This window comes from Gigantopelta aegis, unplaced genomic scaffold (assembly GCF_016097555.1).
Source record: "Gigantopelta aegis isolate Gae_Host unplaced genomic scaffold, Gae_host_genome ctg4290_pilon_pilon, whole genome shotgun sequence".
Taxonomy (NCBI): domain Eukaryota; kingdom Metazoa; phylum Mollusca; class Gastropoda; order Neomphalida; family Peltospiridae; genus Gigantopelta; species Gigantopelta aegis.
The window spans coordinates 22458-31081 of NW_024533783.1; the positions used below are offsets into that span (position 1 = coordinate 22458).

The window sequence follows — 8624 nt, forward strand, 5'->3', positions numbered from 1 at the left end:
AAAACTTTACCTTGTTCCCTTGTGCACCCACTGCCCCAACCATGAGCATTGGTTCTCCTTTCTCTTCTTCCCTGCATCTCAACCTACACAAATAAAGGAAGTACATTATTAACTGTACATAATATACCAATAACAGAAAATGAATCCATAAAAACACAACATGATTTATTAACCTTGCCCAAAGCAACTGTAGATGTTGCCATATCTACATGTATAGTCTTCATTCTTTGCAGGAGCTCCAAAGCAATTGGATTAGTACCTAACGCAACCTACAGCAAAATAGTAACATATGTGATAGGTTCTAACAAAATTTATACCTGTTTTGATCGAGTGGGGACAACCAAAGGGGATGTGTTAGTAAAGGACATTCCTAGTAATAAAAAAATAACCATGTGTTTGACTATATGTCATATTATCTAAATACATGATAACACAACATGTTACAGATAAAAGCAGTTTAAGCTGTGACCAATAGTACTGTCATGAATTGACAGTCCATTGAAAAGTTAGAGGTCCATTAAATGATCAAGTGACTTAACAAAACTAACTACTAAACCAATTCATCCACATTTTCAATTTCTGTGTTAGTTTGGTTTTCTATAACCCCAAAAGATAAATGTTTGTATACACTCTTTCTTATTTATGACAAGTGTGAATGCAGCTGTTTCAATACTCAAAAAATACTCAAAACTAGGTTTTGGTTGTGCTAAATCAATTTCTTACTAATCATTACTTGATGTCCACTTATATAACAAAGTTATATCACCAAATAATAAAAATGCTTATATTTTGCAACAACAATTAACAATTTCATAATTCATTCATACTATTAATCCCTGTTTGACTGCTTTTAAAGCATAGTATCCAGCAATACCATAATGATTGGATCCTAAATGATGACAACAATGTAATTTGTGGGATTAGAACAAGGAAACAGTTATTGGAAAAATTATGTATAGCAGACTTATAAAAATTAACAATATTCCACAATTAAGAATTGTGAATGCCACTATTATCGATATTTTTGCAGAAAGCTATATGGAGTATGTAAGATATGTTGGTCCCTAACTCAAATAAAAAACTTGTGCAAAAGAGAGACCCTATAGTGACAAGAAATGAAATTGGATGATCAATTAAGATGCATACTTAAATGACAATGTTTGAAGTATCTAATAGTTTTAATAAGGGTCGGTGAACAAAGTGACCACTACAATTTTGTAAAAGTATTGAATATCAGTAAGACATTATAGGAAGTCTTTTCATACCTGTGCATGTAACCCAGGCAACACCAGTTTGCTTTGCTTTTCTGGGATAGCAGTCTCTATACAGAATGTGTACCTATAAACCTAACACAAATATGGAATATATCTGGTTTGTCATCCTTACTGATCCTATTCCAATTATGAGACCATCAACATAAGCAGTACTAGGAGTTTCTTTTGATAATCGTAGGTTTGGCTTGAGGATCGCATAACCCTTTTGATACCTCATTAACATACATTTCTGCAGCAAAATGAGGATTATTGTATAATATCAACTCTCAAAAGTGTACAATAATTTAAATTCTCTATCTACTATTGTAACTTACGTTACAATAATAATCATATACAGTTTCTGTATTAGTATTATGGGTATGGCGACATACATAATTATTATTTGTCGTACCAAGTCGCTTTAATCCATGGCTGAATGTCCTCTGTAATCTGCAGTTACTAGAATATCAGCTAGAGAAGGCTGCATGTTCTTCTGTGTGTTCCGACAGATGTTCCTACATCTTACAATAAAAAGCAGACACTTCAGTAACGCTCACTAACTTTCCAGCACACTGGTTTGGCCATATTAGAAAATAAGTGGCTTTCTATAAGTAGAGAAAAGAAACTTACGTAGTCCTCAAACGACGAAACTGTCAATAGGCACTCTCCTTTTGATAATTCAACATCGCTAGGGCAGAGAAAGATGGGAAAGCCTCCAGGAAAGCGAGATGCAAGATGTAGGTTATGTTGCATAAGGAAATATGGTTTTGGTCAAGTACTGTTATGGTTTGCTCTGAATTTTGAATGGTATTGATTAGTTTACTTGAACTTTGTTAATTACTGATAATTAGTGCTAATGAGATCAACTTATTTGATTTAGATTTTTTCTATTCGGAAGTTCAAAAATGTCATTGTTTAATTAAATCTTGTTACTGTTTTATATTACGTAATATAATTAGTAGCAGCTAATGTTAAATAATCAATTAAAAAATTTGATTACTGATTCTCATTCTTTCCATTCAAGCATTTTTTGGCAGAAGAACCCAAGACAGAATTTCAAACAAAAATGGATGCCCCTCCAGAGTGAGTTATAATATTAAAATTACTTTGCAATTTCACTGTTTTAAATATTAAAAAAAAAAAAAAAAAAAAAACTAAAAGATAAAAATGTATAATTACCTGTATGTCATATTAAAAAAACAATACTAAATACCATCTTAGCTATATTTTAACCCCGTTTCCTCCCTATTTTTCCCGTTTTTCCCTACCAACGGGCTATTAACTGTTATCCATATTTTCTATACACTTTTGAATTATCATGTATTATAACATAGATATATGTGGAATCAAATAGCATTCTCTGATATTGACATTTTTGGTCCTAATAAATTGCATTGGACATCTACAGGATTATCTGATTCTATTTGCAACATCTAGTGTTAGTCTTTGTTGTAATTGATATACATGAAACACGATTGTAAGTGTTATTAAGTCACAATATAATACACCTACATATTGTCGTTGTATATAACCAATATAACAAATTGTGTTCAATGGGTATATATCGAATAACATGTTTATAAAATTAACCATTTAATATTTGTGTTATATATATCTATGCTTTTGAATTTAACTTCATATGTTCTTTTATTTAAATGTTGAGACACCAATTGTATCTTTTCCTAGAATTGTATGCATATAATAAGTGGTACTACTTTAATAGATTTTATTTACTTTTTATTTATTTTTGTCCTACGAGCTAAGGAGACTATGTGAAATAGTCATTTAGTAAAACACAGGTATTATGCAGGATTTATCAACACAAAATGATTGATATATATATACTGGTGACCCATATAACTGGAGCTTTCGTACCACTATTGTAGTCATTCCTGTTTATGCAGAATTTTATACATTTGTAAACATTACTTATGTGTTTATATCTTAGCTGACTTCCTTTTAAGGGCATAATGATATCTATTAGATACTATGGGCAAGAGTTGGAAACGATTGATTATTTTCTATACTTTATAAACAATGAACTATAGCCTGTCTGAGTTTGTTGATATTGAAATCATGGCAGTCCTCTTAAGTCAATAATGATGTCATATGATGTGTCATACATGCAAAGATCATTAGTCCTGAAGACTAAAATAGTATTTATTGGTAATGTATAATATATTAATGTTTTTCTCTCAATAGACACAAGGAAGCTAGATGATTTTGAACGTATCAAGACATTAGGACTGGTCTTTTTTGGACGTGTTTATGTTAGTACAACATAAACAAGACTAGTGGTTATTTGCAATGAAGATATTAGACAAAGCAAAGGTACATACATACAAATTAGACTACATCTTTTATATGTAATACAAGTATTACTTGATATAAATGACTGGCAGAGCTATTTGTTTCTCTCTAGGTAGTGAAACTTAAACAAGGGGAACACACTTTAAATGAAAGAAGATTCTTGCTTCAATAAATTTTCCTTTTGTTGTCAATTTAGACTTTTACTTTAAAAGAAAGTGAACTCTGTCTTCATTATCTATTATACAACAACATGATATACTCGTTCACATTGAGAATGACCACTAACTCATTGTTAACTCTGGTTAGGGATAGCTAGAGAGAAGTGGTTTGTAACCATTCAAATGACTTTGCAAGCTGTCTTCATTATCTATTATTAACACAAACATGATATACTCTGTTCTATCGAGAATGACCACTAACTCATTGTTATAAAACTCTGGTAAGGGATAAGCTAGAGAGAAGTGGTTTGTACCATTCAAATGACCTTGCAACGTCCACAAATTTTATCCAAAAACAATGCTAGTTATTAGGAAAGTCCCAAACCATAAATCCCATATAAAGTGAATGGTGCTTCTTCACATTTCATCATGAGCTTGTTATCACATACATTGTATGTAATTGACAAATGCTTACACAATTGCTCTCTGGGCTTCAGCAGAAAAGTTCAGAAATTATTAAAAGTACCTTTAATAGTATAATTAAGAATTAGGAAGAGATAGCAGCCAAGAACAACAAAAAGCTTCATGTGACTCAGTATGTATCAATGATGCCACACCCAAATTAGGTTGATGCGTTGATCATTATGAAATTCCACTAAACTGCAGTCATTCTCAATGTGAATAGTAATTCCTCAATTTCATATATAATTAAATTCATAACTTTCATGAATGGTGGTTACATACCAATGTATTTTATATGATACCCGTCCCCAAGTCCATGCATCCGATTAAAAATGAACCTCTGATCCCACTTGGTGTTATAAAGTGGCAGTCATGTATTAGTTTTTTAAGTTAATTGTGGTGTTACTATAGGACAACTCATCACTTTACATGTATTGGAGTTTGTGTCTGGTGGAGGAAATGTTTTCAACATTTAAGAAAGAATTGGTCGATTTAAGTAAGAGATTATTCAGTCAGTAGAATAACAATTAATTATTTGTGTTCTTAAATAATCGACCATCCCATTAAAACCACTAGTAATAAAATATTCATTTTGCTTTTCTTAGTGAAGCTCACTCAAGATTTTATGCCTCTCAAATTGTGTTTGGCCTTGAATACCTTCATTACTTGGACATTGTTTACAGGTACAGTATAAATAATACACATTTTCAATGTATGTTTGTCTACTAACTACATTTAACCATAGAGATACATCTAGTCGTAAGTTATGTGTTAGATGACTTTAGCACTGTAACATACTTTGTTGAGGTATCAAGGCTTTAATTATTGATTATTTTTACTAGTGTGAACTAAATAAAATAGTCTTAAAGGACCACAGACACATTACATAAATGTATGTACTTACATGGTTTTATTTTTTATGAACTCAAAGTTCCACAACACTGAGAATTGTGAGTTACCTTTAGTAGAGCTTTGAGAAACTATAAGAAACAGGGTTACTGGATCGAGTTGTAAAATTTATACTCAGTTGCCAGTCTTCTGCTGCCAATGTTTCATATGACAGCCATTTTAAAGTTCACACAGTCACCATGTGGTGGTGGAGTTTTGTGGCCTTTATATTAACCATTTAGTTGGTGTCCAAATATTATAATATTGCATGTCTTATTACCACTATTATGCAAATACTGAAAATTATCCAAAATACTTGATTTAGTAATCATTTGTAAGACCATTCTTTTATACACAGTGTATAAGTTACTTCAAAGCAATGCTTCAACTTATGAATTATGCTAAAATATATTTACTATAATAACATTAATGGGATATGCTATTTGAATGGAAATTAGATAACAAAAGACAAAATTAAAACATTTTAGGCATGATCAGACACTATATTATTATTATTATAGGTTTGTATTTTGCAGAGATCTTAAGCCAGAGAATCTTCTAATTGATCACCAAGGTTTTGTAAAGGTATTTTTGTACTATAAGTCTTGTTAATATTATGACATACAGCTTACTATATCATTTACTAGGTTACTGACTTTGGTTTGCTAAACGTGTTAAAGGTAGGACATGGACTCTATGTGGCACCTCCAGAGTACTTGGCTCCTGAAATTATCCTCTCAAAGGTGATCTCCTATTTATATTGTTTATAAATAATAATCATATAATAGTATATACAGTAAATTCTAAATTTCACTGTTGTAATCGAACTTTTCACTGTTTTACAGTGACAAAAGTGTGATTCCACAATCTAATTGGCTGTTGCCAAGGGTACAACACATGTGGTGCCACTAATGAATATAGAGATAGTGAAGGACACACTAGATTCCAATGTTCAAACTATTTTGTACTGAAAGACAGCTGATCAAAGCAATATTATGCTTGAAGGGTTGAAAATAGTTTACCGAAGCACAGGAAGCCCCTCACCCCCCCCCCCCCCCCCCCCCCCCCCCCCCCCCCCCCCACCCCCCCCCCCCCCCCCCCCCCCCCCCCCCCCCCCCCCCCCCCCCCCCCCCCCCCCCCCCCCCCCCTCATGCCCCCCCCCCCCCCCCCCCCCCCCCCCCCCCCCCCCCCCCCCCCCCCCCCCCCCCCCCCCCCCCCCCCCCACCCCACCCCCCCCCCCCCCCCCCATTCCTCCCCCCCCCCCCACCCCCCCCCCCCCCCCCCCCCCCCCCCCCCCCCCCCTTACCCCCCCCCGGAAAATGGTCCACCCCCCCCCCCCCCCCCCCCCCACCCCCCCCCCCCCCCCCCCCCCCCCCCCCCCCCCCCCCCCCCCCCCCCCCCCCCCCCCCCCCCCCCCCCCCCCCCCCCCCCCCCCCCCCCCCCCCCCCCCCCCCCCCCCCCCCCCCCCCCCCCCCCCCCCCCCCCCCCCCCCCCCCCCCCCCCCCCCCCCCCCCCCCCCCCCCCCCCCCCCCCCCCCCCCCCCCCCCCCCCCCCCACCCCCCCCCCCCCCACCCCCCCCCCCCCCCCCCCCCCCCCCCCCCCCCCCCCCCCCCCCCCCCCCCCCCCCCCCCCCCCCCCCCCCCCCCCCCCCCCCCCCCCCCCCCCCCATCACCCCCCCCCCCCCCCCCCCCCCCCCCCCCCCCCCCCCCCCCCCCCCCCCCACCCCCCCCCCCCCCCCCCCGCCACCAATCTCTTTAGGAAATGGTTGCCACTTGATGGTTGCTTTGTTGAGATACCTCAATATAAATGTTTTTACACCATTATAGTCCTAATAACTATATTCTAGTAATTTGCTTTTGAACTTAGCTTTCGTGAGTTTAAGCTGAAAGAGACAGGCTCTTTCGTCCAAGCAAAAAAAGTATGTTTTGGGGGGGGGTGGGAAGATTATTCCTTGGGTGTGACCAAAGAATAGCTTTAATATCAACTGTGGGTCCTCCCATTTGTGTCAAACTGTCTTAAGCAACAATTTTTTTTAATCTGCATAGAATGGCTTTGAGTAAAAGTAGAGAAACTAATACAGGTGTTGTTCTAAAGTTGGTTAAATTTCATTAGCTTTACTATGTGAAAATTTACAACTCATGGAATGTATCCCCTCAATTTCACTCAAAGTTTATTCAATAGCACTACACACTACATCGGTTTCTAATAGCTAAGGTGACACTTATGTATTTGGAATGTTACTCTGATATACAACCTGTTTATTTGTTTGCCCTAATAGATATATATTTATTACAAAAAAAAAAAAAAACTATCTGTTGACACAACCAACCATTAGATATAACATAATTGATCAATACAGATGTGATGGATTTTAATGTATTAATAGTCACCTCATACTTGTGGTTTTTTAGGGTAGGGTTGCTATGTAAGTATAAACAATATGTAAACAATTGTCCTTAATGGACAGCTGTCGTGCTCTGTACACAAGCTGAAGAAAATTACAAATGAGTATATATCATTCAATATAATAGTTTCTATATTTTATGGGTTAGAATAAAGCAGTTGATTGGTGGGCATTGGGTGTGTTGATTTATGAAATGGCCGCTGGTTATCCTCTTTCTTTTCTTTGCCGACCCAACCTATCCAAATCCTATGAAAGATTGTCTCTGGAAAAGTAAGTGATCCTTAGTAGTTTCAATAAAATTTGGACTGATAATTGGGGGGGGGGGACCACAGTTGTTTCTGCTCTACTTATTTTGTTTCTCTTCCATTCTTGTGTCATATGTTAATGTGTTCCACTTTTTAGGTTCACTTCCCTTCCCATTTCACAGCAGATCTTAAGGACTTGTTTGCTTCGTAACTTCTTCAAATTGATTTAAACTAAAAGGTTTTTTGGGTAATCTCAACGCATGGTGTTCAAGATATCAGTCTCACTCATGGTTTGCATCCACTGACTGGATAGCTATTTACCAAAAAAAAGGTCAGTGTGTGTGTGTGTGTTGTTGGGACTATACTCTGTTCAGATTGAACTTGAAGTATTTTTGTTGAATTTTCAATAAAGCAGGAGCCAATAATTGTCATCCACCAATCTAGGCATGCCCATTATAGGCCTGAATGTTCTTTATTACCAGTCCCTTATTGATGTTCTAACGGTTCTTGTTTTCTTTTTGCTGCTCTCTTCTGCTAATTTCTAATATACTTTTGCCATTAAAAAACATTTTTTCTGCTGTTTGTACTGCAATTCGAGGCCACTTGCGCAAGCGTTTGTTTTACATGTGATTATCATGTCCGTAGTGATATGCAAGAATAAGACTATTCACTTTATATTGGATTTCTACCTTCCTACCACTAGCACTCTGATTTATATAAAATTAATGGGAGTTACTTATAACCTAGAATCTCTGAGGTCTTGTATAGATACAATCTTTGTTATGATATTAGGGGCAATGCCATTAAGGGCACTTATTATCAACAAAAGTCTCTTTAATTAATCCAAAATGAGTAATTAGGACTACTCACCTAATGGAGTTTGTATTGTTCAAAAAAGAAGAGG

At 37.3% G+C, this 8624-nt stretch overlaps 1 pseudogene; it reads left to right on the forward strand.

Moving 5' to 3' along the window:
- The first annotated feature begins 1956 nt into the window (after positions 1-1956).
- On the forward strand, positions 1957-7931 carry LOC121392688 (annotated as a pseudogene).
- The last annotated feature ends 693 nt before the right edge of the window (positions 7932-8624 follow it).